At 39.6% G+C, this 17,024-nt stretch overlaps 1 protein-coding gene and 1 long non-coding RNA gene across 7 annotated transcripts in view; one reads left to right on the plus strand and one right to left on the minus strand.

Annotated features, from left to right (window-relative positions):
• Positions 1-17,024, plus strand: part of LOC139965408 (uncharacterized) — an 85,057-nt gene that overhangs the window by 39,305 nt on the left and 28,728 nt on the right. The gene's annotated exons all lie outside the window — the stretch shown is intronic.
• The window catches only part of LOC139965404 (uncharacterized), a 29,124-nt gene continuing 19,884 nt past the window's right edge, over positions 7,785-17,024 (minus strand). For 4 of the 5 annotated variants that reach the window (XR_011792232.1, XM_071967736.1, XM_071967734.1 and 1 more), the window contains 2 exons: positions 16,673-16,809; positions 7,785-14,932 (listed from right to left, as the gene is read on the minus strand). The gene's annotated coding sequence lies outside the window, so the exon portion shown is untranslated. The remainder of the gene's footprint in view (positions 14,933-16,672; positions 16,810-17,024) is intronic. The other variant, XR_011792231.1, reaches the window with a different exon arrangement.

A 17,024-nucleotide genomic window follows, 5' to 3' on the forward strand; every position in this document is an offset into this window, starting at 1 on the left:
CAAATACATAACCCACCCAATAACCCTGGGACCCCTCTTCTTCTGGTGGCATCGTCCAGCGTCATAATCTACCTCCTTCTGTCGGCAACCACCTTCCACAGACATCATCCTTATTCTTACATCGTCATCGTTCTGCGTCTTAATCCGTCTTCTGCATATGAAAAAACATGGCAAGACAAATGGATAGAACATATCAAATACATAACCCGACCACCAACCCTGGGACCCCCCCCTCTTCTTCGGGTGGCATCGTCCAGCGTCTTAGTCCACCTCCTTCCGTCTGCAACCACCTTCCACAGACATCATCTTTCTTCTTACGTCGTCCTGAGTCTTAATCCGTCTTCTGTATCTGAAAATACAAGGCTAGAAACACAGAACATATCAAATACATCACCCTCCCACTAACCCTGGGACCCCCCTCCTCTTCTGGTGGCATCGTCCAGCGTCATAATCTACCTCCTTCCGTCTGCAACCACCTTCCACAGACATCATCCTTCTTCTTACGTCGTCCCGAGTCTTAATCCGTCTTCTGTATCTGAAAATACAAGGCTAGAAAAACAGAACATATCAAATATATAACCCTCCCACTAACACTGGGACCCCCCTCTTCGTCTGGTGGCATCGTCCAGCGTCTTAGTCCACCTCCTTCCGTCTGCAACCACCTTCCACAGACATCATCTTTCTTCTTACGTCGTCCTGAGTCTTAATCCGTCTTCTGTATCTGAAAATACAAGGCTAGAAAAACAGAACATATCAAATACATAACCCTCCCACTAACCCTGGGACCCCCCCTCTTCTTCTGGTGGCATCGTCCAGCGTCATAATCTACCTCCTTCCGTCTGCAACCACCTTCCACAGACATCATCCTTCTTCTTACGTCGTCCTGAGTCTTAATCCGTCTTCTGTATCTGAAAATACAAGGCTAGAAAAACAGAACATATCAAATATATAACCCTCCCACTAACACTGGGACCCCCCTCTTCGTCTGGTGGCATCGTTCAGCGTCATCATCTACCTCCTTCCGTCTGCAACCACCTTCCACAGACAACACCCTTCTTCTAACGTCGTCATCATCCTGCGTCTTAATCCGTCTTCTGCATATGAAAAAACAAGGCTAGAAAAAACAGATAGAACATATCAAATACATAACCCACCCAATAACCCTAGCCCCCCGCTCCCCCTCTTCTTCTGGTGGCATCGTCCAGGGTCTTAAATCCACCTCCTTCCGTCTGCAACCACCTTCCACAGACATCATCCTTCTTCTTACGTCGTCCTCGTCCTGCGTATTAATCCCTCTTCTGCATCTGAAAAAACAAGGCTAGAAAAACAGTTAGAACATATCAAATGCATAACCCTCCCACTAACCCTGGAACCCCCCCTCCCCTCTTCTTCTGGTGGCATCGTCCTGCGTCTTTATCCATCTTCTTCTGCATCTGAAACAATAAGGCAAAAAAACAGTCAAAACAGCAAAAGTTTGATTTTGTTCGGGGTGTGGGGGGGGGGGGGGTGGATGGGGTTGGTGGAGAAGGGTACACAAAATTTGGGGAGAGTGCTATGGGAGGGATCCAAAAAGAGTGTGTGCTGTTAAGGAGAACCCTAGTCTCGAGGATGTTTAAAACTAGATTACCCACGCATTGTTACTTGCACTGCTGCGCTGCTTACCAGCATCCTCGTCGTGATACCGGAGAGGGGTTTTTAACCAGTATACAACAGTAGCAGAAAAATTACTTGAAGGGTTACAGACCGCCCTTAGAAGCAATATAAACGCAAAGGAGATACAAGTCTCATGGTCGGAGTCTACCAACACCTGTTCATACTGCATACTGGAATAATTTCGACCAGTATTTATATCATCCTACAGTGTATAAATGAATAATTTATGGCAAAAGAAGTTGAGAATTAAATGTTTTTATATGATAACAACAACCAAGTCTGTGTTGGGAGTGAATTATGGATGTTTCTCATTTGTCATGGAATGTTGTTTCATTTTTTGACATTTGGGTTTGACTCTGATCCGATTCTATTGCATGTAGATTCTGATTGACCTAAAAAAGGGATACAATAATAGAGTATAAAACCTCCTTTAAAACATCATTTGAACTTCAAATTAGCCAATATTTCTTTTCATTGGGGGAGCAGCGAACACTTTCATGCCATGGGAAAGAATGAATTATCACCTACTATTCAATTTATTGATTTTACACACAAAAAAAGGCATATTTCTCAGAAACTTTTGGGTGACAAAACCCTTTCTAAGTGCCACCATTTTACATGAAGGCATCACCAAAATTCCAAAAAATTCACCCCCCCCCCTTATACCGCTCCCCCAGGCCGGACGGCGATTTGCCTTCTCAAGACTTGGGAGCCATGGTGGACCCATAACAAAAGTTTGATTTAGTTGGGTGGGGGGGGGGGGGTGGAGGGGACACACAATTTGGGAGGGATCCAAAGTCTGAAAAATTGGAGTAAGGGGGCACATCCCCCAACACGCACGCTAGGTCAGCACCCTTCACCCATGGTTACCGTACTGCCTTTAATCAACATCGTTTTTCTGCATGCCCATCACTCTTCAATAGTAAGTAATTCCTACCAGGGACGTAGCCAGGGGGAGCAGGGGGAGCGACCGTTCCCCCTTTCAGTGTCGAAAAAATGTTAAATGATGTTTGCATGGTATTTTGTCAGTGCTCTTTTAATCTTGAATACTCGTCAGCTCCGTTAGCTCGATTATAAACGTAGTAACATTCAGGCCTATACTAATGCAGCTACTTAGTTTGGCAGATGCAATTGGGTCATTCCGTGTCATGAATTCATAAATTAATATTGAGAACAGCTAGAACCCTGAAATTTGTTAGGTGTAAGAACTTTATACCTATAATTAAAGTATAAAACCCTGACAGCTCTGACATGGTTACTTTGGTAAAAAATTGGCATCAAAACCCCTACCTCATGCTGAATCGCAGCATGAAATAGCAACTTTAGAGTTGCACAACTTGCAAACATATTAAAGGAAAGCATTGTAATCATTATTTGGTAATGTTTGTACTAGACATAATAACTTCTGAAAGAATCAAGTACCCTGAAGCAATGGTTTAGGAGCAATTTATCACTAAAAATAGCACATTTTTTTAGTGTAAAGTACAAAAATCGCATATTTTTACACTTTTAAGTTGACCTTACTCCACAAGACAATAATTTTGTATTTTTAAAAAAATATTTTCCTGTTCTATTGGATAGACTCTATAGGCATATGTAATAGAGAGGTAGTAGAATGTTTAATTGCTGAGAAATGAGACCTCAAAAGTCAAGAAAATGCCAAAATGCCATGGTGGCGACAAATTGCGGAATTTCAAAGTGTGATAAATCGGCCAATTGTAAAGCAATGCAACTGAAATTGTCAGAATATGCTTATTTCATGGTGGTCCAATCATACAAAAAATTTGGGAATTTTTCAAAGATGTCGAACTACAACATACTCCAAAATTTGGTGATTTGATATGGAATGACCCAATTAGCTAAATGTAGCCTGTAGCCTATTACAAGCCTTCAGTTGGCCACTGCGTAATAAAATACATATTGCCTACCTAACCGCACTCGATGGAGTGTCACCAACCGTATGCTCAACGACGTCATCAACGTTCGTTTTATCATCCTTTCTATGATTCGTCCTAAGTTGTTGCACGAACAACATGTTATGAAGCTAGCTAGCAATCGTACGTAATACGCGCTTCCTATAAATAATTATTTCACTGCTAATACACTGCGATAACGATATTTGTTTTAGGCCACTGCACATCTGGCTGTCTTACAAAATATGAAAGTTTATATTTTCTATCAGTTAAGTTCGTCAAATGTATTAAAGCCAGACATTGGACAATAAACAAGAATCATCCTACTGGAAAATTTTTAAAAGAGCACTACGTTTGTCCTTCTGATATAATATGTAAAAGAACTTGTAAAAGAATTCAAACAGGAAACAAAATCTGCTGATAATATCATATGATAATTATGAAACTGCAAAACATTCACCAGGTCGCATCTGAGCACCTTCAATTGTTAAAAAAAAAACCCAAAGGCGAGGGGATACCCCCTCCCCCATATCAATCGCAAAAAAGTGCTCCCCCTTTCAAATTCCTGGCTACGTCGCTGATTCCTGCGCCATAATTTCTCCAGCATTGTGGACCCCATTCGACAAACGCATTGAATAGACCAAACTATTTACTTTGGGACCAGACCGGGGCCAGATTGCTCCAATAGAGGAGACACAGAGTGGGCTGGTGGTCAAGGCCCCACAAGTTAGTAAATAAAGATCATCGTGCTTTTCAGTAGTTCTTTTTATCACAGGACTATAAAAGACTGGAATACGCAAGCCTTGGCCGTTAAGGAGAGCCCCAGTCCTGAGGGTGTTTAAAACTAGATTGCCCACGCAATTGCTAGCACTGCTGCTGGGTTACAGACCGTTCTTTGAAGTAATATCAACGCGTTATTATTATAAACTGATCATATCTCTATAAAGTTTGTGTTCCTTACTCAACACTAAAACAAACAACTTGTCGTCAGCAATAAAAAGATTGGTTAGCTCAATTTGGAAGATTTTACTCACCTTTACTGCATAGCAGCACGAAGTTACAACGGTGGCTTCCTCCATCATTAACCGTCTTGTTGCAAACTAAATTCCCGCCAATTCTCATCAATACGGGTGTGTTGCTGTCTGGCCTTTTATCAAAGGATTATCTTTCAAAGTCAGTGAACCAGTGACTCTACTTACGTCCTTTTAAATAATGGTGCCAGTGAACTGGTTTGTAGTACCTTGTTCAAGTTGATCCTAATCTACAAGTTGTGTATCGACTCAATGTAATTTTGTTAGTGCTTAATATTCGAGAATCTTAAGTATTTTATGGCACTAAGGGGCATTACTAAGGTTCGAAGGTGGGGGATTTTTGGCTGACATTTTTTCTCTTTACAAATTTTCTCAAACTCCTCGATCGCATTATGCTCGATCGCACTGTGAACAAACAATGGTGGGATGCAGGAGTTCAAGGAGGTGCTGGGGTGGCATTATGGTCGTTAATTCCGACTCCCTTGTATGAGGGCCCTCTCCTAAAAAAATGTTCAACGTGTAAAGGTGCATACTGAGGTATGTATATGTAGGCTTTCTATTAATACGGCCATACATGCAAAGTTGTGCTAATATAACTATACTGTATTATGTGGGGTTGAAAGGGAGGCATAATAATTAAAAGCCTGAGAAATGAAATATCAAATCATTCATTTTTACTCTCATCGTAACTTGGCTACCAAGCGCGGCGGAAGCACTTTTAATCTGGGGGGGGGGGGGGGCACCGACGTCAAAGGGCACTTTGCAGAAATTCGATTGGACTGATATTTAGTACCCTTTATAACTCTTATTGTATTATCTTATTTGCGTATACACATCACTCCATCAGCGCCCCCCCCCCCAGTGGCGGAGCTAGGTGTATGGGTCAGGGGGCGAGAATGGTCTGTAGGGGCGCTTTCGACACTATCTAAGCGGAGCGCCACCACAGGTTGGCGTGGAGCGTACATAATTTATTTGAGTAAAGATACTCCCTAGATCGCCGGAAATGACCCTTTCCGGACCTTGCTAATTTGCAGATAAACGAAGAATAAATAGGTGTCATCGCCATTTTGTCAGCAAATTACTCCAGCAAAATGTGACAAATGCCAATATGTGTTTGAGAGCGCAATAAAAAAGTCAATAATCGTGAATAAGTAAAAAGTGGTAAAACGCTGAAAAGGGCGCCAGCAGTCCATCGGAGTCTGTCCGGGGGGGGGGGAAGGGCATCCACCCCTCTGACTGTATGGGCGCTCCGCCACTGCCCCCCCCCCCTCAAGGAAAAAATGCATACTAGCACTGCAATATCCAATGTGCAAATTGGGAAACAAGGAACAAGTTTTCTCTTCGAGACAAAATGAGGTGAAATCATTATAAAGTCCAAGTCCCTGCACACACGATCAAAACATGTATGAAAGCAAATGAACTATGTCAAAATACGAAAGGATAGGACAGGTTATGGGATATTTAAACTGTGTCATTGTTCATAGTAGGCTATAAATGGCTACTGCTTATTACAAAGTCACAATTTAGCAATGCATTTTTGGACATGTATTAGGATTCTTTTGACAAATTGAATATGCATAATGGCACTCACCAGAATGTTAGAAGCCTTGTGGTAGTAAACATTTGAGTTTGACCCACAGAAATTCATTAATACTTCTAAATTAGAATTAGATCTCTTACTGAAATATCGCTGACCTAATAAGGTGGTAAAGGGCACATTTTTAACCCGAGGAATAGTGGGGGGGGGGGGGCACGTGCCCCCTGGTTCCGCCGGCCTTGTTGGCTATTGGTTCTGGGAAAGTCGTGCCTGTTGGATGGGGAAAATAGAGCACCCACTCCTTAGTCTGTGTAGAACATGTGGTTTTTGTGGTACGAAATGCGAGGATGAAAATGTTCGGAAAGTTTTAACTGAGGGATTTGCCCCACAATCAGTAATAATGAGAATAACAATATTGAGGATTTATAAAGCGCATACATATCAACCGATAACGGTGCTCAAGGCGCATAACAATATTACCATGGTTTACGATAACTCATAACATAGAGAAAATCCCTCCACATGGCAGCAGCTAAACAACGCCCACAGGTCCCCATTTATACACCTGGGCTTAGGCGTAGGAGGCGGGGGAGGGAGGGGGCCCCCAACCAACATTTTTGGTGTAAATTCGGGCAATATGCTGAGAATTTTTCGGGCACCTACTGAAAGAAGAATACTTTGCAGTGTGTTTTTCAACTTTTATGGTGAAAATTCGGCAATATGCTGAGAAATTTTCGGCCACCTACTGAAAAAAAAGAATAATTTGCAAGGTGTTTTTAAATGGTTAAACTTATAGTATTATTATTATTTTTGTAACGACTTCCCCAATAATTGTAACCAATATGGAAGGGTAATAACACGGAAAATGACTGTGTGTTATTGGCATGTGATGTAATAACCGATGCCTATATGATATGCATATTAACATGTTGAAAGCGCGCGGAAAATTTTGGTTATATTTTTCGGGCAAGTCGTTACAGCCTCGCCCCCCCCCCCAAAAAAAAATCAAATTCGGCTCCTACGCCTATGTACCTGGGTGAAGAGAGGCAATAGAGATATGTTGCGCCTTGCCCATGGACACAACGTAATGATCTGGCCAGGACTTGAACCTGCTAGCCTTAGATCACACGTCTACTGCTCTCACTGGGTGGGGTACACTGCTGCCCCTCGAAAACTGCTGTGCCTGGCATCCAGATTTACCACTATCCCCTCCCCCCTGCAAATGCACTGGGCACTGTGGGCAGAGTATAGATATGGGACAAATTTGTAGTTTTTTTGGAGTGCATATTTGCCACCAGCTAGTGTTAAATTAACACCAACTTGAGAATCATTTACTATTCACCACAAAGGGTGTTAAATCGGTTATCTTTGGTGTCAGTATTGTTTCTCTGGTTGGTGTAGGAGTAGCACTGACTGTATTGATTTTTACTCCAAAATGGTGTGACGTAGTTCTTCCCTCTGATGTTGATTGGCATTTTGTTTTATTGTATCTTGACTGAGTTAATTCTTCTATATAATACTTTTGTTAACACCTTTTCAAAGTAACACCTAAGTTTGGGCCAAATGTTCAAGCAATAAACAACAGGCAAAAAAAAAAAAAAAATTGTAAGTTTCAATGATTCATTGTTTTATTTATCTTGAAAGCATCAGTTGTACAGATAAAACGTTAACAGAAAATAGAAAGAAAACTATTTATCAAGTGCAAAAACAAGAATGAACAAAAGCTTGTCTCATATAAATTTTCAACAAATTACATTTGCAGCCACATTTGAGTTCAAACTGACTGGAAAACTTAAACCTTTTGAATGAAGGTAAAATCAGATCATAGTATTTTCACATTATGAGTCCTTAGAATTTAAATTATTCCTTTGTCTCAAAAAGTTAATTGCATGAAAGCCAATTGCAAGTCAATCATAGTGACCAAAATAATGCTTGGCTGTAAGTAATCACATTTCAAATTACAGGGTACTTCTTTAACAACTTTTTATCTCACTAAACATGTCAACCATTGTTTATGAATAAAAACAATTGCTGTAAACCAACATTGACTGAGGCATAAGTAGTGCACTACTAAGAAGTGCAATCAATTTACTGAACACTTAAATGCCTTGGAAAGACATAACTGTGATGATCAGATCTCAGTAATGAGAGGAGTTTGAAATCAACAGCAGTCTGCTGAGGTTTTGCCTTTTTTCACAGCAAATCCATTGAAGAGACAATGTTTAGTAAAACAGTGTGTTCTATATCTGAGTAAACTGACCAAATGACGCCATGTCATAACAAAGCACATCGTGACACTTGTCCCACCCAAGGTTCACCCAGTTTACATCAAACACTTCAGTAAGCAGTGCTGCATCTGGCACTTTTGAGACAACAGTCATAACACTCCATATGATAAATTGATATCAATTTTTCTGAACCATGGTCCAACATGAAAAGTCCCTAGCGATTGTTTTGAAATGAAATGGTACAACATTTGATTGATTTGTTGTCTTCCTGTCACAGTTTTACAAATATTCTTAAACTTTCGACAATTATCAGCAATTTGACATGAATAATCATGTTCAGTTTTATGCTTAATGCACCAAACATGGATAAGTGGACCCACTAACCACAAGCAAGTAGGATATTGGATCATAAAGTGATGCTTTGCAATGAGAGAACAAGTTGGGAATATCTCAAAGAATTTAGAATGATCAGGCGCGTATCCAGGGGGGGGGGGGCGGGTCATTTCTTGATATTGATCCCATCTGCATGAAAACGCACGCCCCACCCCTCTTATCGCTTCCCGGTGAGTTACGAAACTTAATTAAAGACCTTCGCCTGTAGTACCAAGACCTTGACAAAATCCAGCAACACACCACTTCATTGATAACAAGTGATCGGGTTGTGAATTAGTGACGTCTAGAGGTCGTGCACTGACCTACATGGAGTGCGACCACTCCCGATTTTGCAATTCCCAAGATCAGGCCCCAAAAAATCCCAAGGGCACTGTACTGTATGGATATCTAGGGATGAAAATCCCAAGATCTTCCCTAAACTGAAGGCAGATAGAGAATCGAAGCCTTCAGTGTGTTATGAACTTGAAAGTGTGCGTCTTTCGAAATGAAAAAAATGTGGGGCATTGCACAATAAACAGATAAAAGTTATTTATTTCAGTCTCATTTCAATTATTCAAATTTGTATTAAAGCAAACAGCAGATATCACATCATATCAGTGAGCATGAAAATGGCATTCCAAGGATGAACAGCCTCCAAACTGTCTATGTGTGTAGAACTAGTCAAAGGCGTAGAAGCCCAAGTTGATTTGGGGGGGGGGGGGCGGCTGTAACGACTTGCCTGAAAAATATAACCAATAGTTTTGCAACATCATATTAATGTACATATCGTAGAGGCATGGATCGGTTACTACATCGCATGCAAAATGACATACAATCATTTGCTGTGTTATTACCTAAATGGCGAATTAGTCTGGCAAGCTTAGAACTTTATTTTAATTACCAAGGAGATTTTTTATTAAACTATTGCTTTCCTTTAGCTACATCATTGCAATTTCATTTTCTCTAAGTAGGTGCCCGAAAGTTCTCAGCAAATTGCCCAAATTTTTACAAAAATATTTGGTTGGGGGCTGCAGCACCCCCCCCTCCCCCTCCTATAGTGATGTGTGTAGTTCGGTTTCGGAAATATCTGGTATTTTTTCATTTCCTTCAACAAAGTTTTCTAGTATCCGTTATAAGAGGTTTTAATATTTGTACACCAATAAATTAACTTTGTCTGAATTTTCGAAAATTCCCTGACCGACATTCTTCATCATACTTCCCTCTACTTGTGCAATTTTGACCGGTCTGTTAGGGGTTGAAGGAGGTTTTTCTATATTGGTTGTCCATAGATGAAACTTTGTGCAACATTTGGGTATGTTTTGAAGTGAATTTATTCACGAGAAATATTTTCAAATTCTGAACAAATAATATCCGAACACGCTGTAACCCGTTGTGGTGTTCCACAGGGCTCAATATTAGGACCACTGTTGTTCATAATATATGTCAATGACATTTGCCAGGTGTCAAAAATTGCCAATACTATTTTGTTTGCTGATGATACCAATATTTTCTTCGAGTTCGAAAACGTACATAGAATACATGATACCGTCTCTACTGAATTAACTAAATTTACTAACTGGTTTGCTGCTAATAAGTTATCACTTAATGCAGACAAAACTAACTATATAGTATTTAATGGAAGAAGAACGCTTAACTGGAATAATGACATAATAATGGACGGTAAAGTAATTAAACAAGTATCAACTACTAAATTTCTAGGGGTTAATATTGATAGTAAACTTTCATGGAGTGACCATATTACAAAAGTTTGCACTAGCGTTGCAAGAGGTGTAGGAATTTTAGCAAAGCTAAACATTCCTCCCCCCAGAATATACTCCGAATGCTTTATCAAACTTTAAAAGCACCACATCTGTATTACTGCTTGATTATCTGGTCTGGTACAAGCGTTTCTCATTTAAGTCACCTTAAAATACTTCAAAAGAGTGCAATACGTCATATATCTCACGCAGCACCGCGTGAACATACAAGCCCCCTCTTTAAGAAACTCAATTTATTGAAATTAGATGACATTATAAAAGTTAATATTGCAACATTTACATACAAGGCTTGGAATGGATCATTACCAGTTTTCGAAATTTTATAAATAGCAACACAGATTTCCATAATCATAATACCAGAATGGCTAGCAACGCACAGTATAAATCATATAAAACACGCACTAGTATGTTAAGCCTCAGAAACCGTGCAACCAAAATTTGGAATTCACTGTCAATAGCTTTAAAAACTAAGAAAACAAGCTCCACATTTAGTAAATGTCTTACTAAAGAAATTATCATGTCTTATTAATTATGATTTAGCTGCATAGTCGCATAGCAGCATATACACATATTGAAGCGTATACGTATTGTTATTAACATTATTTTCTATCTTTTCTTCATGGGAGTCTTCTGTTTTGTTAAGCCAGCATAGGCTTTTCAGAAGACTTCCATTCACATTGTAATATTTATGTGAAAAAAAATAAAGGAATGAATGAATAATGGCCTAAAACCTTGAAAAGTTGGGCTGAAGGGTATTGTAGGCCGCGACGTAGAATCACCTACAAAAGCAATGATCCACAGCCTAGGAGCTGCGATGAGGTCGAACATGATGTGTGACTGGTGACAATCTTGAAAAAGGTTATGGATGAAACAAAAGAAGGAAATATTTGGTTCTCAGGCAAAAGTGTACATCTGGTTGGTCATTTTCAAGCCCGAGAAGTGCCATTTCCAGTGATCTGGGGGGTATCAAAACCAGAAATTTCTTGGTCGCGGCGCGCCAACCCAGCGCTCCGCTTAGATAGTAATTAGCGCCCCCCCCCCGGGTTAGAAATCCAGGATACGTGTCTGATGATGATCTGCAAAGAATGTTTGTGCAATTAACCCATGATTTAGTTTAGGTGAAAATATTATATCCATGCAATTTAATAACTTCATCAACAGCTCAAATAAGATATGTCCCTCTCCTGTAAAAGATGTCCAATAACAAGGGGCAATGTCTTTTTAAACACCATGAAGATTGCATCTATCCTTTTAACCAATAGCATTGCCCTGTGATCGTAACTTGATTTGAGAAGGCTTGTTTGACTTTTCCGTTGATCCATAGTCATAAGTTGTTATTTCTTTATTTAAATGATTTGGTGTCATTAAAGGTGGCTCTTTATCTGATATTAAATATGACAATACCAGTTATAGTTTCATACTGGACCACACCTTCAAGGAGATCATACAGTACATCACATCCTGAGAAATATTTGGAAAAATATGGAAAGATACACAACTATTTAAAGTAGATCCCCTCTTGACACGTTGAACATGAACAATTTCATGTTGCTATAATGCCTGTTGCACATGCAAATCTTGTGATTCTTTGTCTCTCATTTGCATGTTATTCTCACTGTAAAGTAGTTGTGCATGACTTTACGACTGGTCGAACAAAGGTGGCACTAATGATTTGCCAACGAGCTCTCTACAAAACCAAATAATGAGTTAGCACCAAGATTGTCTGCACTAAACTGAGTGGAATACCATGCTCAGGCAGGTCATTTATATCTTTGATTATGTGTTTGAGAATTAGACCAAACCCACATTTATTTATATCTTCTGTGTGACAAAGGGCAGCACATTGGACGCAGTCAAATAGAATTACACCTAGGAGGTAGATATTTTAAAACAAATTAAAATGCACCTTGTGAATAGATGATTTTGATCATAGTGGATTCACTGTCTCAAAGTCATCATAAAAAAAATGGAACTGTAGAGCATTACAATACTGTAAGTATTTTTTATTTTGCTTGAATTCAGAGTAAAGTTCATGGCAGAGGTTTGATAGACTGTCTAAGTGTGTTTTGATATCATTGTAAACATTATATAGAGTCTTTTCTCAATTCATGTTCTTTGAAGGTCAGCTTGTACACTACCAGTGATTTCACCAATAACATTATCCATCATATCAATTCCTTAGCGCTCTTCCTTGTGCAGCGGCGGAAAGTCACGACAGTTACTACCCACACCCCTCGTTGACTTACTGCTAGGCCATGTTTTTCTTCACTGATAACAGTTCTTTCCTCATTTCATTACACTTTGTCTAAAACATCTTTAGAAAGGTGGAATAAATCTCTTCATATCTCTGTTGTTTCCTAGTTTCTATTTAGTATGGCACAATCGGACTTTGGGGGTTAAAAAATGTAAATATACGTAACTTTTGAAAACCAAAAGTCACACGTAAAACACACATGGCAACATGTAGCGTCGTGTGGCTTTTGAAACTCCCATTTTTGAAAGTTCAATTGTGTCACTATAACACTGGCCCTCCTCTTTGTCTAAATTGAATATGCATTACAAATGAGTGACAGATTCTGTACATATAAAAATTATTGTGATTGGTTCAAGTTTTCAATCGGACCTAGGGGTAACAAATGAGAGTCTTCGTTAGAAAATATCGACCTTCTAGCCCAACCTCGAGAGACGCTATTGTAGACAACCGCGTGGTAGCGCCTAGTATAGGGGACTGTAACTACGCACTGTTTAATCGTTTATGTGTAATTGTATTAAAATTTGTTATTGTACTGTTAAGAACTCAAAATTAGTTTAAAAACACATTTATTGGTAGTTTTTTTCACCCAAATTCCCATATACATTGAGAATGCAATAGTTTGCGTCACAGCAATATAAAAAAAACCCGCAACAGAATGGATCAGTCCAATCTTCCTGACCGCGTTGATCCTCAGCGCTCACGTATGGGAGCGATGAGTCACACTTAATCCTTCAAAGAGCTTATATTGCATGTGTCGTTTTGGGGGGTGAAGGAATTGATATGTGAATTAACTATTTTGTTTAGAGTATATTAATAACCTTTGAGCTTGCAGACATCGTACATAGCCTATTAACCCTGCTGCCTGAGTGAAGTTCTTGAGGGGAAAGGATTACAAAGGTAGCAAGTTCATCACCCTCCACATTATCATCATATTATGTTCAACATCATCCTCCAAATTATTTTCCTTTGTTCCTGGGTCAATTTGGTAATGAAAATGGAGCATGCTTAACTATATGCTTCCTCAATTCACTAAATGAGAAAAGTGTCCGACAAAATGACCCTTGGCAACATTTCAGCAATAGATTCTGCCCATCATAACATCCAAGTTGTAACCTCATGTCCCTGAGTAAGTAATATGGTACACTACCAAGATAAGCTTTGCATTTGAAAGAACTCATTCTTGCAATTTAGATCTATTAAAGCGTCCTCACATGTGGGGTCTGCTGGGTATAAGTGATATCCAGGGATGAGACTGAGCCGGGGAAAAAAAAATCTGAAATTGATCGATCGCCGTCCTGGGGGAGGGGTTTAAGAGGAGGGGGTGTCCCCCTCCCCTTTAGAATTTTTTTGTCAGGTAAGGAGGGCTTAAATGCAAAATGGTGGATTCCAGATGGAATCTATCACATCACGTAACTCGCCAAAAAAGTGTGGAATTTCTGCTTGTATAATTTATCCATTAGCTTTTTTGAACCAAAAAAAGGCTTTTTTGCTTGCTTTGTGCTACTTGATTCCACCACTGGTCAAATTCGGTGTTCCTTCCCTTCACAGTCCAGCATGTTCGGCCAAAAAAAAAAAATAAATAAATAAATAAAAAAAATTAAATGAAAAAAAATTAAATAAAAAAAATAATAAAAAATAATAAAAAACGCGAATTACGAGAAAAAACGCGAAAATGAAAAAAAAAATAATCGGAAATCCGCGTTTCCGCGGAAGAGTCTCATGCCTGGATACCTATTTCATAGACTGTGTTTGTAGAAATGTCCAAAACTTAAAGGGAGTGAAGACTCGCGCACAAAGAAACGTCTGATGCCGGTAATCTGAAATAGTTTCCACATCACAGTGTACATAGCAGAGATGGACATCTCAGGTCGAGATCGACAAGCGACAGAACCTTTTTCAGAGGACCGCACTCGGTTTGGGGCGAGTCTTAAATGCCTTTAAGGAGATGCATGCTTACTGTGGTGAATGCCAAACACAACATGGCTATTAAAGAGTGCATCAAATGCTCTCAAGGCATCATGTGAGTGCAGAACAGGGTAGGGCGATGTGGTCTACAACAATGAAGTACGGTGAAATGCTTCTCTTGGAAGGTCCAAGTGCCAGAAGATATGCGCCTCCTTCATGGCTGGGGTGTTCTCTCCCAAGAATGCATCGATACTACATCCACTGTGTAAAGAAATTAAAACAAATTGTATAAATTATTAGAAGAAACCTACAAGATAAAATTCAATTTTTGAATTTCATAAAGGGTCTTAGTATTTGTGCAATACTTTCTCTGAACCTGTAACAATGACAATTTTACACACTGGCCCATCAAGTCTTTGTTCTGAGGTTTAATTGTAGGTTTAATTGAGGTTTAATTGTAATTGTAATTTTAATTGTAATTTAATTGTAATTTAATCTGAGGTTTAATTGTAACACACTGTAAATTGTGATGAAACAAATAAATATACAAATATACAATTTTTCAGTTGCTTAAATAGTCACAGAATGAAATGGATATGTTTAGCACACAGATGATCAAAACTGGTGCCTCAAAACAAAGACAAAATACACAAGAAGTTGTAAGATTTTTATGGTCTCAAAATAACATTACATGACTCATTGGTCACATCAAGCAAAATGCCCATATTTTGATAGGTCTGCACAGAGGCAGTGACATCACCATATCAGCTTTGTTTTTGAGCAATGGAGAAATTCATTATATTACAAACCCAGGGCTTCAGTTGACATGACCAACGGCAAAAAGGCGTCCTGCCCTTGCTGTTTGCCCAGGTGCCCCTGAATTTCCACCACGCAAACAGCAAAAGTTTGCCCTCATGCTCTTTATGTTTTGCCGCCGGTGCCCTGTACATTGCAAGTAGTACACTAAGTTACTCTATAGAGAAACCCAAAGTCTTTTAGAAGTTTTGCTTCATTCTTCCTTTGCAATGCAGTAGGTTGATTGGGCGATTTTTTCTCACTATTTCGAGAGCTTCAGCGTATCTATTATACATATAGTACAAACATGAATGTCGTTGAGATCTTTCTTTATTCTTCCTTCGCAAGGACTTCGCTCTTAGACATTGTTTTTTACTGCCACACAGAAGTCAATGGGACTTCTCCATTGAGTTAACTGTATGTGAAGGAAATTACACAGTAAAATCCCATTGACTTTGTAGGCCTTTTCTGGTTAGAGCTTTAATTGTTATGCCACCCTTTCACTTAATACCACAACTTTAAAGGGTGTGAAGACTCTCGCAAAAAGAAACGTCTAATGCTGGTAATCTGACCTAGTTTGGAGTGAGGTGTAACAGAAGTTTTAGACACCAGCGATCCCAGAAAATACACACACAGCTCGCTACCGTCGGTAATTACAGTCAGTGCATACAGCTGCGGTATACCCACAGCACAGTGTACAAACGATACAGCAATGGACATCTAAGGTTCAGCTACAAATAACAAGGTATCATGTTTCATTACTGTCTGCATTTTGTAGCGACAAGAGAAAAACTTCACTTGCAAGCAACCGAAAGTTAACGTTTTATAGGCGGCACGCTGTTTGCGGTGAGTCTTCAATGCCTTTAATGCTTGGTCTGGACAAGGGTACATGCTTAGCTCATTCCACTTAACATTAGCAACAACATACTTTGCATATGGTATTATGTTGCTTTTGTGACATATCCACTTGCGTTTTCAAGTTGGTTCTGCTGGAACGCACTTGGGCCGATGTACACTGTATGTGTGTGGTAATGTGTCATTGCGGTTTGGTGTGCAGATTCTATTGCATGCCAGACACTGCATGCAGAGAGGTCAGTTTACGACCATGGCAGGACGATAACATAATCACAGTAGGTCGAAAGAAGCTGCTTGTATTATCAGTAGACCTAAATCCTCCCACAATACGTTAACAGAAAACTATCAAACCTTTTCAAACTTTATGATAAAGTCCACTGCTTTGATCACTGGCAATTTTGTCACTCCAGCATGGCCATGGTTTGCAGGTGGTATAGCATGTAGCAGCTAGAGTACCAGCAATATGGTAGCAGTTTCTGTGTCCCAGCCTACGAAAAATATAATAATGACACACTGTGTTCAGTTAAATGAGTTTTTTCAGGATTGTTCATTAAGCTGGAGAACATGAAGGGGTTCAAGTTTCCTTGCATATGTGGGGGAAGGTGCCGTAATCAATATTCATGAACTCTCCCCGTAACAACCTTTCTGACCTGTAACCCGACAATTTGCCTGTATACACGCGTTGCACAGTGGACTCTATTAT

The sequence above is a fragment of the Apostichopus japonicus genome, chromosome 3 (assembly GCF_037975245.1).
Source record: "Apostichopus japonicus isolate 1M-3 chromosome 3, ASM3797524v1, whole genome shotgun sequence".
In the NCBI taxonomy this organism is placed as follows: domain Eukaryota; kingdom Metazoa; phylum Echinodermata; class Holothuroidea; order Aspidochirotida; family Stichopodidae; genus Apostichopus; species Apostichopus japonicus.